Genomic DNA, 19,330 nt, shown 5'->3' with positions numbered 1-19,330 from the left:
ACAGAAAGAAGCTAGCAGAGTATTTCTTCTCTCTTCTTCCCTGACTATGCACTGTCCTGGGAGTAGTAGCTCATATGAACTCTCTGAAGGTCTAGCTCTCTGAAGCCAAGAAACCAGTTGCCTAAGTTGAAAAATTGTGGTGAGCTCGGTGATATACCAATTTAATTTTCTACTCCTTCTTCCCTGCGTGACTTATCTTCCTCTCATTGCTGTTTTCATGGAATTAAACTTCCTCATAAAATGTTGGTACCTTACCGTTATTTCTATGAGTTTATTCCAACTTTATTCTATATTTATAATTTTACTTCAGTGATGTAAAATTATAGGACTACCGAGGGATAGTAGGCAAACTTTAGGAACCAGTTTGCCATTCTGAATAGCATGTCAATTTTAGAAGCTATGAGAACCACACTGGGCAAGTATATGGATATGGGCCGAGGCAAGAGTAAATTTTATTCATTCCCTTATTCAACAAATATGCATTTGGGGTAAACATGCTAGATGCATGACATCCAGAAATAAAAGATGCATGCTCTTCCTCAAAGAGATTATTTCTAATGGAAATACATATACTTTCTGAACAAACACTCTGGTAATTTCTCAGTCATGGTATACATTTCCTAAAGTTTAATTTTTGTCAAAATTCTTCCCAGAGCCTCTGTTCTGTTCTTATTTCCAGGAGCCACATAACCCAAAGGCTGACCTTTGAAGCTGGCAGCAGAGCCACGCTCTCCTTTTCTATAGTTAACTGTGTTTTTTTAAACCTTCTCTCTCTGCCATGGCTGAGAAATGGCTGTTCATAACAAAGTCTGGAAACGATGCCAGAGGGAAAGTAACATTTTTTTCTCTTGATCTTTTTTCTCAATTTACTAAGCTATCGCATCCATTTTCTCATGTGTTTCTCACAACTCAGGAGGCAAACAGAGCGGTGTTGTTCCTTTGTTATATAGAAGAGGAAATTGAGGCCCAACGAGATTAACTGTCTAGCTCAGGGGTACTAAATACAAAATCAGGCAAGAATCCCAGTCACATCTCCTGGACCATTTTTTTCTAGTGACATTTTAATAGAGTTTCAAGGCTTGGGTAAGAGACGGAAAGAGTACAGTAATCTCACTGTGTCTTCTGTTCTTAGTGCCACCTATGGACTCAGCTGTGTCCCATGTTCACAGATCAATTTCAGAATTTCCAGAATCAAAGGACGAGTGAAAGAACCAAGCTCAGGGGTAAGACTGAAGTGGCTCCAGGGATCCAAGTAGCTCAGTCTTCTTGTCGATCCTGTTCTGACAGCTCTCAACCTCAATTCATTCGTCCTTCCTCTTGACTCCTACTTTCTCTGCTCTGGCTATCCTGCTCGCCTATCGAGTCCCTGACCTGTGTTGTGGAATCTCTTTATTTTCATTCATTTGGATGCCCACAGGTGGTTACCACCCAGAATATATATTTAATAAAAACTTATTAAATCAGTACATGAATGAATAGATGTATACCCCTAATCTGAAATTCTGCTTCCGTCTTATTTATAAAATTTCAGTTCTGTCATTGTCTTTTCTTTTTACTGTTTCTTTAATTTCTTGCCTCATGTTCTGACAGGTTTTATTCCTAAAAGCAGAGCAACAATAGAGTTTTTCAGCTGTAAACAAAAGAAATGGACTCTGTTATGCCAAGCAAAAAGATTAAAAATATAATAACAACAAAAAATGTGAATAACAGAATAATTCAAAAATGAAAGGAAAGTGAAAGAACTGGGCTTCCAAGGAGCAAGAATGTGGTGGCTCCAGGTATCCAAGCAGCTGGATTTAACTGACTGGCCTGTCAGCTGGCCGTGCTGCGATGATTCAGTCCCATCAATTTTCCTGTCTGACAATCAGTGTTTTCAGGATTCGAAATCCCAGGAAGTGAGTCGGATTTGTCAAGCATTTGTCTAACATATACTCAAGCCCTAGCAGGAAGAACACTTGATGAACAGTCCCCCAAGACTGCAAACAATTGGCAAGAATGAATTCCCCCAAAAGAACATGGTATACTATGACAAAGGAGAGGAAATGGATTGTAATCATCCACTTTGCAGAGTATGTTGCTAAGAACAATGAACTGGAGTTAGGAAACCTGGGTTTAAATTTCACTGTTGCTATTACTTAGCTGTGTGGCCTCAGCCTGCTCTTTCATATTTCTGTAGCTCAACCATTTCATGTACAAAATACGAGGCTTGGGTAGATGATAACTAATACTCCTTTTGTTTTTGTTTGCCCTTAAACTGTGTGTTTGTTTGTTTGTTTGTTTGTTTGTTTAACTTCAGAGGGTTCTTTCCTGGTAAGCAAATCCATGCAAACAGGTTACACCTTAATGGCTTTACAGATCTGAATCACCTCTCCAGCATCATTAATGGACTAGCAGGCCTTGTGTCACGCACTTCTATAGCCTTTCTTCTCATCCCCACGCACATTCTGTGTTGACCCCAGTACCTCTCTTTACTCCTCGCCTTCCTTTGTATAATTCATTTTCTTCTGACATCTGATATCCTGTCCTTTCAGTACTGTCCATGAAGCGCTGTCTTTATTTCTTGTTTTGCCAACAAACAATACAGATGCTATTTCTTCTTTTGTTTTGTTTTGTTTTTGCTAAGGAAATTTCTCAGTCAAACTGACAGCAATATTTTCAACCTTACTTTTCCCACCCAGATTAATTAAACCTTAACTATTTTTAAACAGTTCTATTTTCTCTATTTTATCCAGAACAGGCTTTGGATTGGTCCTGCATAAAAAGTTGAACCCCCTTTCTTCCTACCTTCTTTATACTTTGTTAATGTGTCAATACCAACAATCATTAATTTTTTTTAATTCTCTCAACAATTAAGCCGAATTAATTCTATGTATTGCCACAGAGCAAGGTAAATTCTTACTCCTTCATCCTCATATATTTATTTTGTATTCGCCACTGAATTAAGCTCTGTTACAAATGTAAAGATAGACAAGATATTATATAACCCATACCCTGTAGGATCTTACATCCTAAGATTTTTGAGGGAGATGAAACATACAAGTTTCCTAAAACCCAAGACTAAATATAATGAATGTCATAAAACAATAGCAACACAATGTTACCAGTATAAAGAAGAGATAAATTATTCAGATAAGCAGGGAAGGGTTCATGGGGCAAGGGAGTGTTTGAACTAGGATCCAGGTAAATAAGGAACCAGTCTTCATCTTCCACTTTTGCTCCCCAACAATCTATTTCTTAAATAGGAACAGTGACTTACAAATCAATTGGTTCCTGACTTCTTTGTGTCTAGACCTCCAAAGACTTGTGGCTGTGCTAGGAATAAAATCCACAAGTCTTCCTATAGCTTACAAGGCCCTACATGAACTGGTCTTTCCTCCTACCACTGCTGTACTCACCGATTATTTTCCAGTTATGCTGGCCTTCTTTCTAAGTCTTGGATAAAGCAAAGGACATTGCTGTAGGACATTTGTTTTTGCTGATTCCCCCTCCACCCACCCAGAACTTTCTGTCTCAGATCTTTATATGACTGGTGTTTTCTTGTCATTTAGGTTTCACCCAAGCCGCACAGATTCAATGAGGCTTTCGAAGAACCCAGTCCAAATGAATGCATCTCCAAGGCTCTAGTGCATCATTCTACTTTGCTTCTTTCAAACTACTTGAAATTTTATTGCTTATTCATTTACTTACTTTTTAAAGTTCTGCTTTCCCCTGACTAGAATTTTATTAATAGTTTTATCATATAGTGGACTTTTGTGTGGGTGAGAAATATGCACTAATACTTGACTTTATTAATATCTAATTTATTAATCTTATGATTTTATTAAAGAATCAGTTTTTTAAATTCCTCTGTGACTTGCAGAAATTAATAAAACAAAATGTATGAATTTGACACAGTAAATTTCCCCAATTTTAAATATCATTTACCAAAAAACACTTCTAAACACTTTTTATTTTAAGTTATTTTCAATGTTTTAAACATCTTTAAAAAATAGGCAACACACTATTACAACGATTACAAAATTAGTGAATACATTTACTTTAAAACCAGGAATAAAAGTGCCCTATATGATTCTTATCCTTATTTTTATTATTTATTGTCGTGTCTTCCTAGGTTTCCATTAAGAGCTCTCCGTGGGGTTTTAATAATCTTACCAGCTCTTTAAGAAAATGGTATCATTTCACACTAACCAAATTTTGTATATGGGTTATAAAAGTTTAATCCTTGGTTGGGACACGGCCCTGGCTGAGCCGTCTGAGGTGATTTTGAGGCTGCTAATCAATAGTAAATTCCTTTTTATAGAAAAATTCTAATCATTACATCTTGAGACTTGTAAATGTTTTTCTTTATAAAAGCTTTATTTTTTGAGACTTGGTAGCTTTCCAAGAAGTAAGGAATTCTTTTAGGTTTTATCCAATCCGCTGCCCTGTCATGTTGATGTATTAGTATGGTTTGTTAGTACTATTAAAATCTTATGTATTTCTTGTTAGTATTTTATTATAATTAGTTGAACTGTCAAGAATTGCCAACTCCTAGGAGATGAGGGATTGTGTCTGCATAGTCAGATTTACTCTTTTCTGCATTTGGTTAATTTATCATTTTAGAACACGCTGTTGAACCCTCCTTTAACTTGATTATTGTGTGTGACCACTGAAGCTGATTAGCTGTGGACACCCTTTGAATCTGATTAATTTTAAGTGCTGATCAGGCCTTCTTTTACTTGCTACTGAATCTACTTTTGCTGGGATAATTTGGCTTTCTTATGTATTCCGTGTTGATCAAAGAAAGTACATACCTAAACTTCATAGGAAGATATTTAACTAATATATTTGTATATTAACAATTCTTAAAATATATTCAGATCAATAAAATATTAAGCATATTCTATTATATTCACTCATTTGCTTGTGTATTATAATGCCTTTTGGTAATCTGATATAAACTTTTCTTGTTTGAATATTAGTAGGAACTTAAAAGAATTTTTTAGATCCAATCTGTTTCATTAACTACTATAATTGCCATAATTATTATCATTAATCTTATTTTAATGCTCAAACTGTATACATTTCACCAATAAGGGCCCCTGCAATTTGACTCCCTTCATTTCAGCACTTTTGCGGACATTTTAAAAAGCATGTTTGCAACACCCTTTGGAGTTCAATTTCCCCACCTATAAAATCAATAGAAACAAATAGATGTTATGGGTCCATAGATGTTTTTCTGCCCTAAAATTTGGAAACATCTAGCTCTTAAGAAGCCCTCAGCCTCATGGGTGTATGCATGCAAGTGTGTGCATGTAGATCAGAGACCAAACTATGAATGCTAGAGAGTTATAATAAGATTTGAGTCATAATAGTTACAAAGTTGGAATGCACATCATGAATTAACCTTTTTCTACTTAAAATGTCATATGGTTCTACTGATACACATATGCATATATACACACATAATATGAATATACAAAACTGTATATGATAAACTATATACGTAAGACAGACTAAAACTATATAAAAGCATAAAACCAAGAAAATAGATTTTCAAACATTCAGAGGTAGAGGACTCTGGGAAGATGGTGGCAGAATTTTTAAATTTCCCCAAATCTCCCCATATAAGCAGATACAGGAACTAAGATAGCAAAACCTAAAACACATGGACAATATCTATCACTAAACGAAAACTAGATTAACTACAAACCCCCAAATATAAGCAGGGGAAGACCAACCACCACCACCAAGAAGAACCACATGGTATCAACCACAATGTGGGAAAAAGCAGAGGAAAGACAAAGTTTCTACTGAGACTAGAACCCTAATAGGAGAAAAGAAATGGTTCAGAGGAATGTGAGGGAGAAGGAACTAGAGTTGGCAACTGTCAGGAAAATACCAGCTTTTGTTTTTGAACACATTTTGCAAATAACAGGCGATCTAGAGCCATGAAGCTAAGAAAGCTTTCCTGATCCCTCCTTTTCTAATACAAGAAAATGCATGGCATATGAAAAATACAACAGCAAAGGATTTTTATAATAGGAAAGTTTTTATAATAAGAGAGAAAAGGAGCAAAATAAGATCCTTACAGACAATGAAGGCATGCCAGCATAATCTGAACACCAAAGAACATGAAAACTACAACCCAGTTTTTTTTTTCAAAGTGAGATAAAATGATTTAAGAAAACATTAATAACTATGAAACAACATAAGTCTTAATTCTAAAAATTTGGAAATGAGATAATTGGAGAAGAGAGAAAGAAATAGGAAGATTTGAAATTTGAGCTCACAGAATGTAGAAAATTATCAAGAAAACAACAACAAAAAAGTTATTTTAGAATTGAAGAATAAACCTGGAAGAACACAAGAGGCAATTCATGAACATATAACGAATACCTTAAGAGTAACAGAAAGTAAAAAGTAAAAAAGTCAAAGAGAAATAGTTGGTAAAAAGTATTTGAGAGGTAGTTATAGATGATAGGCAAAGAAGACTCAACATTATATGAAAGGAGATTCTGAGGACAAAAACTAAGGCAGTGGATGAGAACAAACACGAGAAAATATAAATCAAAAGAAATTTTCAGAAACAAAAGATAGGTGGAAACTGCATGTTGAAAGGGCAACTATATTCCACTTATGAAACAGTAGATTCTATTCTGAGCTCCTATCTTTTTTATAATACTTTGCCAAATGCAGTCAATAGAAACTAACACTTGCTATTAATGTTTTATTTTTTTCCTCTCAACTTTTTCTCCTAAGGCTTCAATTCTAATGGGTACATTAACTGCTATAAAAATTGTTTTTTTCTGGTGACAATTTTACTATATGTTTTGCTACATATGATATAGATCCCTATCCTTCCAACCTCAGATAAAACTTTCCTCAGTGACCATCACCCAACCCCTAACTGAATACCACATATTCCTTTTGACTGTAGCACCCAAATTCTGGTACTAACACTGCATTGGTCAGGATTATTATTGGGTTATGCTGTGGTTATAAGCTCAGTGCCGTGTCTCTTCACAGGTCAGCTGGAGGCTCTGCTCCATTTTTTCCTTATTCTTGGACCCAAACCTCCATCTGCATCATTGCCAGTGGCCATGAGGAAGGCGAGGGGAGTTACTGAGGACCTTGGACCAACAATTAGCTGTTAAAATTCAGAAGTGACTCATGTCTTATCGATAACTCAAGTCCCAGAGCTAGTAACATGGCCTGCTCTAAACACAAAGGGATCAGGAGATGTATTCCTATCCTGGAGGGAGAAGGGGGATGAAACAGAAGTATTTACCCGATAGCATCAATGACTTTCAACACAAATGAGAACAAATGTTATTTTATACTTTGCTTTTATACCTAACAGTATTTTCGAATTGTTCCTATCAGCACATGTTTACATCATTTTTCAAAGCCTCCATGTAATCTGTTATACAGCTATAATCATAATTTATTTAACCTTTCTTCCATTGGTGGATATTTAGAATATTTTGCTGTAAATATTGCTATATCGCACATCTTTGTACGTTCATCTCTTTGCCTAGGCATATCTTTCAGACACGGGTAAGAAAAAGGCAGCCCTGACATCACTTACAGCTAAGGTCCAGTATTGTTTGAAGCTGGCATGGCGCTCACAGCTAGGTTACCCTGTACTCCTGTTGGACATAAAACAGTCTCACAGAATGACAGCATCATACAGTCACTCTGAGAAGAAATTAGTGAAAACAAGACTACTTCAGACAAAGACAAAGTCCCTGGAAAAACCCCACAAAACACCAACCATCCCTTCTTCCACATAATCGGACTGCGTCTTGACTAGTCACAGATTTAGCCTCGTTCCAGTCTGCCCTGCCTCTGAGTAAGACTGTGATAGCCATAGACTTGCGCCAACGTTCTGACAGCACTTAATCCAGAGCAAAACTGTGCTTCCTTGGACTCTTCCCCAAATCATTCAATCAAAGCCAAAACACCATAGTAAGGAGTTAGAAATGCCACCCTCTTGAGAAAGCATCCCACAGTTCCCTGTGGTACGTATTCTCCCTCACTCGAATGAGTAATGACTTCAACTAGTTCAACGACCAGTGCATTTCTGGTGCTCTTTGACCGAAGGTCATTGACACAGGCAATCTTTGAAGTCAAATTGCTTAGTCATAGGGAAGTACGTTTTAATTTTGAGTGATACTACTAATTGTCCTTCCAAAAGATCACACCCATTTATGCTCCCATCAAGGGTACATGAAAAGGCAAGTTTCCTCACAGCTTTGCCACATTGCATAACACCAACCTTTTTGATCTGTGGTAATCCTAGATGTGAAAAATAATTTCTGCTTCTTTTGATTTACATTTCTTTCATTGTAATTGAAGTTAAGCATCTTTTCACATTTTTAAGCCATATGTTCCTGTTAATAATGTATGCTCAATTTCCTATTGGGTTTATCTTTTTTTTGATTTGTAAGAGCTCTTTAAATATTAAGGCTACAATTTCTTTTTGTGTTGTATGAGTTGCAAATATGTTACCTGATTGTTACTTGTCTTTTTGTTGTTGTTGTTCTTGTTCACTGTTATTTATTAAGATTATCTAGTACGTTGATTTCTTTCTTGATGGACACTTGTCTTATTTTTAATAAAGTTATGTTATTAGAGACATGTAGACTTTTAAAGTTTTATATAGTCAAATTTGTCTAGCTTCTTCTTTATGGCTTCTGAGTTTTGTATGGTAATTGGAAAGACCTTACTCATTTTAAAATGATAAAAATAAAAATTCTTCCATGTTTTCTTCTACTACTTTTATAGTGGGTATTTTCCATTCTTGTACTTCAGGTCTCTGCAGCAATTGCCTTTGATCTCCACACTTTCCACACTGAAAATTTCACATTTATTGGCACTGTCTTTTCTTACTTTTTTTCCTACTAATTGGGTATTTTGTTTTCAGTTTCCTTAATTTTTTTCTTCTTCTAATCTGGCGGATATCTACCGGGGGTGCCAAAGAAATGTATACAAGTGGACACTTTGGTCAATGTTGCTCAAGCAATAGTTCACCATAATCAGAAGTGTCTGGACGCTGATGTAACCACTTTGAGCACCTCTTGTAATTGCAGAAGTCAAACGTGACTTGTATTCATCTTTTGTTATCGTTATATACTGAGTATTACAGTTTTACTTTCTTAAAATGTGTATATAATTTTTTTGGCACCTCTGTACTACCTGTGACTGAGTCCATTTCCCTACAGCAGTAATCCATAAAGAAAATACTGTGAAACTACCCTTTGCTATTCCCAGCTGTATATTATTGGTTAGGGTTGTTCCAGGAGAACCCCTGAAATTCTGAATAGCTTAAGTTAAACGGTGATTCCATCTCTTGGCTATCATGGTCCAAGGTGGAGCCCACAACCTCAGTGGAGGTGGTTACATGAAAGATACTTGTTTTGCCCTTTTTGAGAAGAGAAATGATTCTCTCTTCTGCTGGGGCTGAAGAACTTCTTTCTTTTCTTGTAGGTATAATGTGAAGATGTGATGTGTGGAACATGGCAGCTACTTTCAATTCCAATGAACAAGCCTGGATCTACTGTGTCACCATGTGTAGCCGGAGGATGAAGCAGACACCTTGGAAGGCTGAGGGAAGGAATGGAGAGAAACGATGCTGACGTCATTAGAATTGCTAGATCCAGCCCTGCCTGAACCTTGCCTACAACTGGATTGTTCACTTACAGATGACAGCAAATATCTTCCCCTTTAAAAAGTCAGTTGTTGAATTTTATGTCTCTTGCAACCAAAGGCTTCCCAACATTTATTATTTTTTTCTTTCTGTCTGTTATCTTTTGATGTTTCTAACAGTCCTGTCTTCTAATTACACTTCACTCTAAGTCATATGTTGCACCCCATGGGTTATGACCTGATTCTGGCTCATAGCTACTTTCCTTTGGCCCCACAAAGAATCAGCTACAGCATATATTTACCCCCTTTAATTTGAATTAGTTGCTAACATTTAAAAATTGGAAAAAAAAAAATCCATAAATATGCAGATTTGTCAACACTGGGCCTACAATTCCAATTGGCTGGAACTAAATAGCAACTTTGATATTGAGATGAGTCACACTGGCTCCAGTTTTCCAGTCTTCATGCCTCACTTGGTATCCCCTGAGCACACAGCCCTTATTTATTTACCTGCCTGGTCTCCACCGGCTTTTCGGCTTGTGATCCCGATCTATATAGCATGGTAGCTAATGGGGATGAAGAAAAAGAGGAGATCCAGGCTTGTTTTCATGTAGAATAAGAAAACATTGACAGCCCTCCCCACCCCCCCATTGGAAAGCTTTGCTACATTGACTAATCTCCATTTGTCTTTCTCAAAGTATCCAGGGAATTGTCATTTCTGTAGGGAGCACTTAATTTAAAAATTAATTGAAAAATTAAGAATTCCTTTTCCAAAAACCTGTGAAATAGAAAGGCAGTTAATGTTAGAAGGCTTAAAATTATTTTCTTCTGCTTAATTTGATACATTATATATGCGTAAAAACCCATCTCATAATTAAATGCTACTTTAATGAATGTGCTAATGGTGGCATAAAGCTTTTTAAATTTAAAAAGTTCTAAAAATATCCCTCCATTCTTATCTCCAACACATTCTACTTTATATAAATCCAGTTTGACTGAGTCTAAATGACACTCAGTGGCACACTTTAGTTCTTTGTAAAAAGACTGCACTAACAAGCAAATGTAATTGGAAGGTGATATCAGCCCTTCCAAGCAAGAGAATGAAATGAGCCCTAGGCCTGTGACCCATCTGGGAGGATGGCATGTCCTCTCTAAATCCAAGGGGACAGGGATATTTTCTAAGAGATTCTGAATTCTGTCCTGGTAAACAACCAGGCACCCTGAGTCCTGGTGGATTACAACTGGCAGTTGTAAGGAACAGCATTATACAGACAGCGCTTTCTTTTTTAAAATAAAAATCTATCACACTTAAAACTCTGTTTTGGAGCAATATAGGCATTTGAATAATGTGTCTATGAAGTAAGCATCTTTAATACATACACTAACATTAAGTGCAAAAATGCACTTTAATATATATTATATAAATATTTTATAAATAATTATTCTTTTATTGTTTTCTTAGAAGAAGCTATGTGTTTGTTTCTTTGTGCTAAGCTCAACTTAAAGACCTATAAATGCTGTTTAGTGTTCAAAATCTAATCCTTTCATTGATGAGTTTGAATATGGAGTTGAGAATGATGAAGAGAAAAAAATGAGATGAAAGTTTACTAAATCATCATAATAGCTACTGATACTGAGTACTTACGAGATGCCAGGCATAGTATTAAAAACTCCATATGCATTTCTCATGGAATCTTTACAATACATCCTTATTATTCCTATTTTACTTGCTCAAAGACTCTAAAAGGGCTTGGGATGTTCTTTTGTTGTGGGGGCAGGTGGTCACTGTCATAGAGATCCCGGCCCATAGATCAAAGGAAGATATTTATGAGGGGAACGCAAGGAGATATGTTTTTGTACTAGATTATTCAGCAGCAAGTTACTTTCTTTAGCACTTCCCTTTGGTTATCCATTTAGTCAAGTCTCTCAAAAGACCTAGATAACCACCAGAACAAACTGCTGATGAAGCCAACCTGGGTCATTACTTACTGTTGTTATTATATTATCACACCCCTATTGTTAGAGAGAATATTGGCTTGATAGAGTGTTAACAGTGTCCCTGAAAGTGGAGGTCAGAGGGAGATATTCATAGAGTTTTGAGGTCTGGGCTCCAGTGGTTTAATCCTAGTTTTTCAGGTAGGGATCTGTTTGGGATTGGGAAAAAAGTCATGATATAAATAATTTAAGACGAGTGGTCACAGAGAGGTGAGAATTTTGAAGTGCTACTTAATGAGTAAACAATTATTTCATCAGTAAGAAGCTTGCCCAGATGAGCAATCTATTGTCCTGAGAAGGGGACTGGTTGAATCGTTTATTTTTCTGAACGAATTTTCTGGAAATTCCCGAAGTAAATTGAAGAGTAGCAGAATGTTCCACCCTAACATATGCCTCTTTGGCATAAGAATTATTTTAAGCTCATTATTTTTAAGAAACTGCAGACACAGGAGAAGCTCTGAAAACAGAGTAGAAGTTATCCTTTTGTAAGGAAAGTCTACATTTAGAAAGGAAATTTACGCCAATCTGCAATTCCACCAAAAAGTTCCCTTTTCTCCACATCCGCGCCAGCACTTGTTGTTTGTTGATTTATTGATGACAGCCACTCTGACCAGAGTGAGGGGGTATCTCATTGTAGTTTTTATTTGCTTTTCTCTGATGATTAGTGAGGTTTAGCATTTTTTCATATGTGTGTTGGCCATCTGTATGTCCTCTTTAGAAAAATGTTTCTTCATGTCCTCTGTGTTGAGTTGAATGAGTTTTTTTATAAATTTTGGATCTTAACCCCTTATTAGATATATTATTGACAAATATCTTCTCCTATTCAGGGAGACCACTTCATGGACAGTGTAGATGCCTGACCACTGCACTGTACACCTGAGGCTGAAGCTGAATAATATTGAATGTCAACTATAATTTCATACATATGTATGTATAGTCACAGGATGTGGAGTACAGCATAGGGAATAGAGTCAGTGGAATTGTAACAGCTATATACAATGCCAAAGGGGTAATAGATTGGGGGTGGTTATCATTTTGTGAGGAGGGTAAATGTATAACTATTACGTTTGGTACACCTGAAACTAATAAAAATAAAGTAAAATAAAAAGAAGGGGTGCCTGTGCTTGGAAGAGAGCCATTATGAGAGAGAACCTTTTTACTGAGAGATTTATCTTCATGGCAGGACAACCTTTGTTGACTAAACATTTGCTCTTCTCACCTTGCTCTGAATTGCCTTCCTCCTTTTGAAGCCTGGAGCCCCTATCCCTTTCCTTCGTTCAAAATGGTATATAAGCCTCAATTATTTGGCTGCCTTCTGAGTCCCTTATCTTTGTGGGGCTCCCTTATGTGTGTACAAATTAAATTTTTTTTTTGTTAATCTGTTTTTATTACAGAGGGTTCTCAGCCAAGAATTCAGACGTGTAGAAGGAAAATTAATTTTCCTCCCCAAAAGGCAATGAAGTAATTTACTGCTCTATAGCCTTATCTTTCTGGAAAAAAATAGTAAAGACATATTGATGTAGGCAACCTTAGTTCTATTGAAATAACTTTGTAGGCCAAAGATGGACACTCCTGCTCAGGCTGCCATGTCAGCAAACCAAAATTTAGATAACTTTTGTGTCCTTGTAAATGCTCTGCTTGGCCAGAAATGAAGTATATTCAGTCAGTCAATCCCCAAATCTCAAGCCACTTCTGGCCTCTATACTTGTTTCCTTATTCCTTATTCATTTTCTATTTTTCGCTTCCTTCTTCCATTTTCTTTCCTCTATAAAAGCTTGCCACTTTCTCCTAACCTCACAATTCTACTGTAGGAAATTCTTGCAAGCTAATTTTTTTGTGCAAAGATTTGCTCATCCTGGCCAACCGTTCTTCTGTCAGAACAATACATTACTCAGCTGGACACATAACTCACTTATCAGAAAACTTTGCTATCAACATTCTCTTACAACTTTCATCTTGCTGCATCTTCCAATTTTCAACTCTTATGTAACGAACTTTGCCTAATCCCAATAAGTTTCCTGCCAAGAAAGACCACACGAAAACACTTAATCTCAGACTCCAAAGCTTATAAATACCCTTCCCTACTCTTTTCAGATGATACTAAGACCAAGTCAAAGCGGTGTTCTCCTTATTGTCCTGCAATAAGTCTACTAAATTTTGTTTTGCTTGATCAATAGGTTTTTATGGAGGTCTGTCTTTGGAGTCAATAATAGACATCTTAAAAAAGGGCATGGTAACAAATACCTTCCAGTTTGTTTATAAAAATTAGAATATGTACCTATAAAAGTACTGAGCATAATGCCTGGCATATGAAAGGGGCTACTTAAATGGTTAATCATTACTATTATAGGTAACTTTCAGAAAGATTATATTCTGCTCAGCAGCCTAAGACCAGCAAAGATGTATTTTCCCAAATATAAGGGTTATGTTTCTGAAAATCCCTTTGGTAGAATTAAAGGATTTAAGAATATAAGAGATTAATAAAATTACATGCGATCATATGGAGGTCCTTAAAAATCCTTCTTTACATTTGTCAAAATAAAACAATAATAACGTATAATATATGGTAAGAGAATAATATTTGTATTTGTGCATTTTAAATACAATTTAATGTAATTTCCATTTACCATTCCCAGCTGCCTAGAAGTAAAACTAGATTTTTTTTCTCAGTTTCAAGGAGGTAATATTCACTTTACATGGTTAGATATAATCTGCTACCCAGAATTAGCCAAACTCAAGGTTAAGGACACAGGCCTTCAGACTGCCAAGTCAGTCCAAGATTTCAGACACCAACTGCAAGTCTGTGGGTTCCCCCAAATTATCTAGTGATAATTCACTAGAACGACGCACAGAATACAGGAAAGGGCTACCCTTACAACTACAGTTTTATCGTAGCCAAAGGATACAAGTCAAAACCAGCCAAGGAAAAAGATGCATAAAGCAGAATCTGGGATTGGGAAGGCTCCAAATCTGAAGCTTCTGTGTCCTCAAATGTGCTAGTCTTCTGGCACTGATATGTGGCAATATGTGCATCAAGTGTTGCCACCCTGGAAGCTCACCTGAGCTGCAGTTTCCAGAATTTTTATTGAGGCTTCATTACATGGGCATCAATAGTTGAATCATTGCCCATGGGGTTGAATGCAATGTCCACCCCCGTCCCCTCCCCAGAGGTCAGGCTGATGACACATGGCTCAAAGCCTCAATCCTCTAACCACATGGTTGATTTTTTTGGTGTGGCCAGCCCCCACGCTGAGTAATCTTGCTACCATCAACTATCTAGGGGCCCACTATGAGTCACCTCATTACCATAAAAATATTAGGTGCAGTCTGAGGGACACATCATGAATAACAAAGATGCTCCAATCACTTGGAAAGTTCCAAAGATTTAAGAGCTTACTTCCCAGAAGCAAGGACAAAGACCAGACCTCTTTTGGGGCATAGTTAATTCTTCACTACTTATATGCATAATAATATTTATAAATTATTGAGTACCTACAGTGTGGCAAGCACTTGATATATTATCTCTAATTTTCACTAGGATTGGTATGGTAAAGTGTTATAAATCACATTTTAATGGTGAAGAAACTGAGTGTGTTACCCAGACTATAATCTAGTAGGTAGCTGAGCTATAATTAGAATCCTGATCTGCCCAGCTTCAAAGATTATGCCGCTTTTTACTATCTCTAGCCTTTTCTTACTGTTAACAAATATAAACAAATAGTATATGTTCCATCATGATCCCCACGCCAATAACTTCTACAGGTGGTCATCCACACAAATATTCAATCTTTGTGCTTTTTTTAAAAAAAAGTAAAAATACTTAAGTTACACTCTTCAGATAAGAATTTGGAGTAATATACAGTAACATATTCTGTAAATGTTCATAGGTAAGGGAAAGAGTACACGTGGTAAAATTCAAGGGATGCAACTTTTAGTATTCTCTGACTGTAAGGAACAGAAAAACTTCTGGATAACTTGCAAAAAGAAGTTTCGTGGAAAGATATGATGTAGTTCATAGAATTAAAGGAGAAGCCAAGGAATCAAGTATTAAAATTCCCTAGTCAGGCGGCCATTGACCTGCTATGAGTTATGCCCCTAAATCTTGACAGCCATAATCAGTCTTCATGGAATGGAGAAAGGGTAATTCCCCATGGAAAAATCAAATTGCTGCTATTGTAAGGAGGAACGTATGCTTACAAGAAGAGAGAGAGAGAGAGAGAGAGAGAGAGAGAGAGAGAGAGAGAGAGAGAGAGATTTCCACACCAAGGGGGATTAGTGACAGGGGAAGTACATATATACACATATGTATAAGAGGGACATATTAGTCACAGTCACCATGTATGTTTAAAAAAACCCTCACTCTATGTATACAGAACAAATTCAAGGAAGACCTCACAATATTAGGTTAGTGGTAGTGGAGAAATTTACTTAGATCAATGAAGTTCTGAATCATTTAAAACGTACCAAAAGCTTGAACTTGTTTATCTGATTTCTTCACTGTGCTTTATGATATAAAATAGTGTCAGTAGTGATAGTACGAAAAAGGAGATAGCACCACGCCTCCCTTAAATACAATCTATACAAAAGCAGGGTGCCTGCTGTGGAAAATGCAGGTTTAGGATATAGCTCCTAGCTCCTATTTCCACCAGGATGTTTGTGCTGCGTGGTGATTTTTATTGCAAAAATGTTCCAATTTCCACCTCTCTGTATGTCTACCCTGTTCGAGACGTGACTGTCCCGGTTCCTTCCATAAAGACCTGAAGTCTGTTTCCCAGCCTTTAACTGTAGGCTAGCCTTGTGGCTTGCTTTGGACATGAGAATGTGACTTCAGGAAAAGAATTCCAATTCTGAGTCTTGGCCTCATGTGGCACTGTACACTTCTGCTTCCTCTCTTGGATAAATGCCACCATGGTGAGAACAAGTCCCATTAGCCTTCTAAAGGGAAGTGAGAAAAACTTGGAGGTGAATAGAGTTGTCCCTGCTGAGGCCATCCTAGAAGAGCCAGCCACTAGTTGGTCTTCCAGCTGGCTGCAGAAGCATAAGCAAGCCAAATTGAGATTAGCTCAGCCCAGCCCAGATCTGCAGTACGTCAGCCAACCCATGCACTCATAAGTAAAAATAAATGTTTATTGTTATATGTTCCTCTGAAGTATTGTATTTGTTTTTTTATGCAGCATTATTGTGGCAATGGGTAACTGACGTGCCCTCCTGCTACATAACAGCCCCTGAGAGGAAGAACTCACAGGCCTGCCCTGGTTCTTCCAAGTTTCCTCTTGCCAATATCCACAAATGAAAAAGGAATGAGAATTGAATTATCCTTTTTGACTATCCTGTTTTCATGAAGCATTGAGAGGAATACAAGCAAACCAGAGCAACTGAATTTTATGAAACCAACCTTCCTGTACAAACACATGACCACAGCCTAAATTGACTCAATCACCGTCAACTTTCCTCTTCACTTTGTGGCTTCCTAGACCCAGCACAATGTCCACTTAAATAAAAATACTCGTTTGTATGGATCTTAAAACATGTAGCTATAAGAAAATTGTTCAAAGGAGGTTTTCATTAAAAATTATTTGCTTATATGCTACGTATAAAAATGTTTCCTTTTCAATGCAGACAACAAGCCAAAAATACCTCAAGCTTGGAAATGACTTTCCATGAAATTAAACAAAACAAAAACAAAAACATATACAGTATATAACTTGAATTTGGAGCTGAGAATTAACACTTTCAGTTTTCCAGGTGATGTTTATGAACATACATTGCACGTTGCACGTCGATGGCACATTCAGAACTGTGCAATATACCCATCTCCTGCCTCATTGTTACAGATCTTGAACTCAGCTCCTTTTTCAGGTTCCTTCTGGAGCAGGAGTTGCTCAGCACGTTCTCATGGCAGAATCAAATTGCACCCTCTCTTACATATCTTGTCTGGCTTTATGTGCACAGACTAAAGTCTCCACAGAGAGTTTTGAGTCTCTTCCTTTCCAAAATCTATCCCTTCCTTCATCTTTTTCTTAAATAAGTCAAAGTAATTTTAAAAGCAAATGAACAACCACTCCTAAAGTGGGAAGAGTCAACAGCCCCCAAATGCCTTTCACCTCCGTACTCTGTGGAATGCTATTTTTTTCTCTTTACTTCACATCCTAGCAACTTTTTATTACAGGTTAATACATAATCACTTGAAACCAGATTATATTCTTGATAGGCTGTAATAAACGGAGTCAATTTCCTCAATACAAATAGATGACATTTTTCTCTTTTGCATACTATGATAGCAAGCTTTTTAATTATGCCCTTTTCATTGTAGCTAGCAGTCTTATCAAATAATTATTTTCCACCCTTTTCATGGAACAACATTCCCAAAGGACTGAATTTGTTATTCCATATTTGATACAAAGTTATTTTGTTTTGCTCACTTACTTGTTTCAAAGAAGGGCGGGGTCACAAAATACTCCCTGAGCCCCAAAGCAAGGATGAAACTGAGCAGCTACTGCAGGTGGGGTGCGAGGATGAAAAGCCAGTGTGCTGAAATAGAACATGCAGGTGTATTAAAGACAGAACAATGGGCCCTTCCAAGAACAAATTGATAATTTGTCTCTTACAGTGTACATATTCCTTCTGGGTACCTAAATGGGGATCTGGGAGGGTGATGATAATCAAAAGGAGCTCTTGGGTTGAGGAGGTCTTGCCTTGAGACAGTTGCTACCCAAAAAACTGGAATTATAAAATGGCAAAGGGTATTTGCAAGGAAGAACTTAAAGGATGAAAAGGACAAGAAACATAATATCCAGGCCCAGTCAAAGAAATTAGTTTTGGAAACAGATGGAGAGCTGGGTGTAAAAGTATAGACTGAAAACGGGAGACAAAAGAATGACTATCACCAGGGCCTGGCCTAGGGGAGAGTGGCACACACGGCACGTGTGTGGGTGAGATATAGAGGCAGAGAAGTCCGGTGAAGAGATATATACGTGTGGCCTTATCTGGGTAGGATCAGAGCTCCTATAGAAACCCAAAGGCAGGCTAATAAGTCATTACCTGGATGCAAAATACCAATTAGAAGTTGAATGGAGTATCCCAAAATCCCCACTGCATTTGTAAAGGAGGGCAGATACATAGTATATAAAATGATTTATTTATGTGTCAAGAGACATGGCACTAACCAGCCTTGTGGCCTTGCCTAATCCTTTGGGTGTAGTTCCTTCCCTTACAAAATGAAAAGGTTGCACAAACTCATCCCTTCGATTTCAGCTTTCATATTTGAGGACTCTGACACTAGGACAAAATCCTGGTTGCATTTAATCTATAGACCCATTTCTCCATAGGGGAGGGGGCTATTTTGCTCCCCCCACGGGGGGAGCTATTTGTCCCGTTCTGGAGAAATTTTTGGTTGTGACAGCTCAGGAAATACTACTGGCATACAGTACAGTAGTACAGGCCAGGGATGCTGCTAAACATTCTACAATGAACAGAGCAGCCCCCCACTTCCCACTACACACAAAGAGTTAGCGAGCCCACGAAGTTGAGGCTGAGAAACTCTGCTATAGGCCAAAATTCCTTTGCATCCAGTTCTTATTTACTGACCAGATTCTAAAGCTCCCCTAAGTAGAAAATATTGAAGTAAGTGTTCAATTAGACAGAATAGGCATAAGAAGGAATCAGAGATTTCTGAAAGAAGAAGGCTTGTGCCTGAAAATGTCTA

At 37.2% G+C, this 19,330-nt stretch overlaps 1 long non-coding RNA gene across 1 annotated transcript; it reads right to left on the bottom strand.

Annotated features, from left to right (window-relative positions):
- Positions 1-446: 446 nt before the first annotated feature.
- On the bottom strand, positions 447-18,157 carry LOC148759096 (uncharacterized). Its single transcript, XR_016022413.1, has 3 exons — positions 18,052-18,157; positions 10,141-10,196; positions 447-9,588 (listed from the first exon to the last, which is right to left on the bottom strand). It is a non-coding gene; the product is annotated as an uncharacterized LOC148759096 (long non-coding RNA).
- Between the last annotated feature and the right edge of the window lie 1,173 nt (positions 18,158-19,330).

Source organism: Rhinolophus sinicus, chromosome 1 (genome assembly GCF_057876585.1).
Source record: "Rhinolophus sinicus isolate RSI-liver-muscle chromosome 1, RSI-T2T, whole genome shotgun sequence".
Taxonomy (NCBI): domain Eukaryota; kingdom Metazoa; phylum Chordata; class Mammalia; order Chiroptera; family Rhinolophidae; genus Rhinolophus; species Rhinolophus sinicus.
Note: the sequence above shows the minus strand (reverse complement) of the source record. Positions and strands in the feature narration are given on the sequence as shown.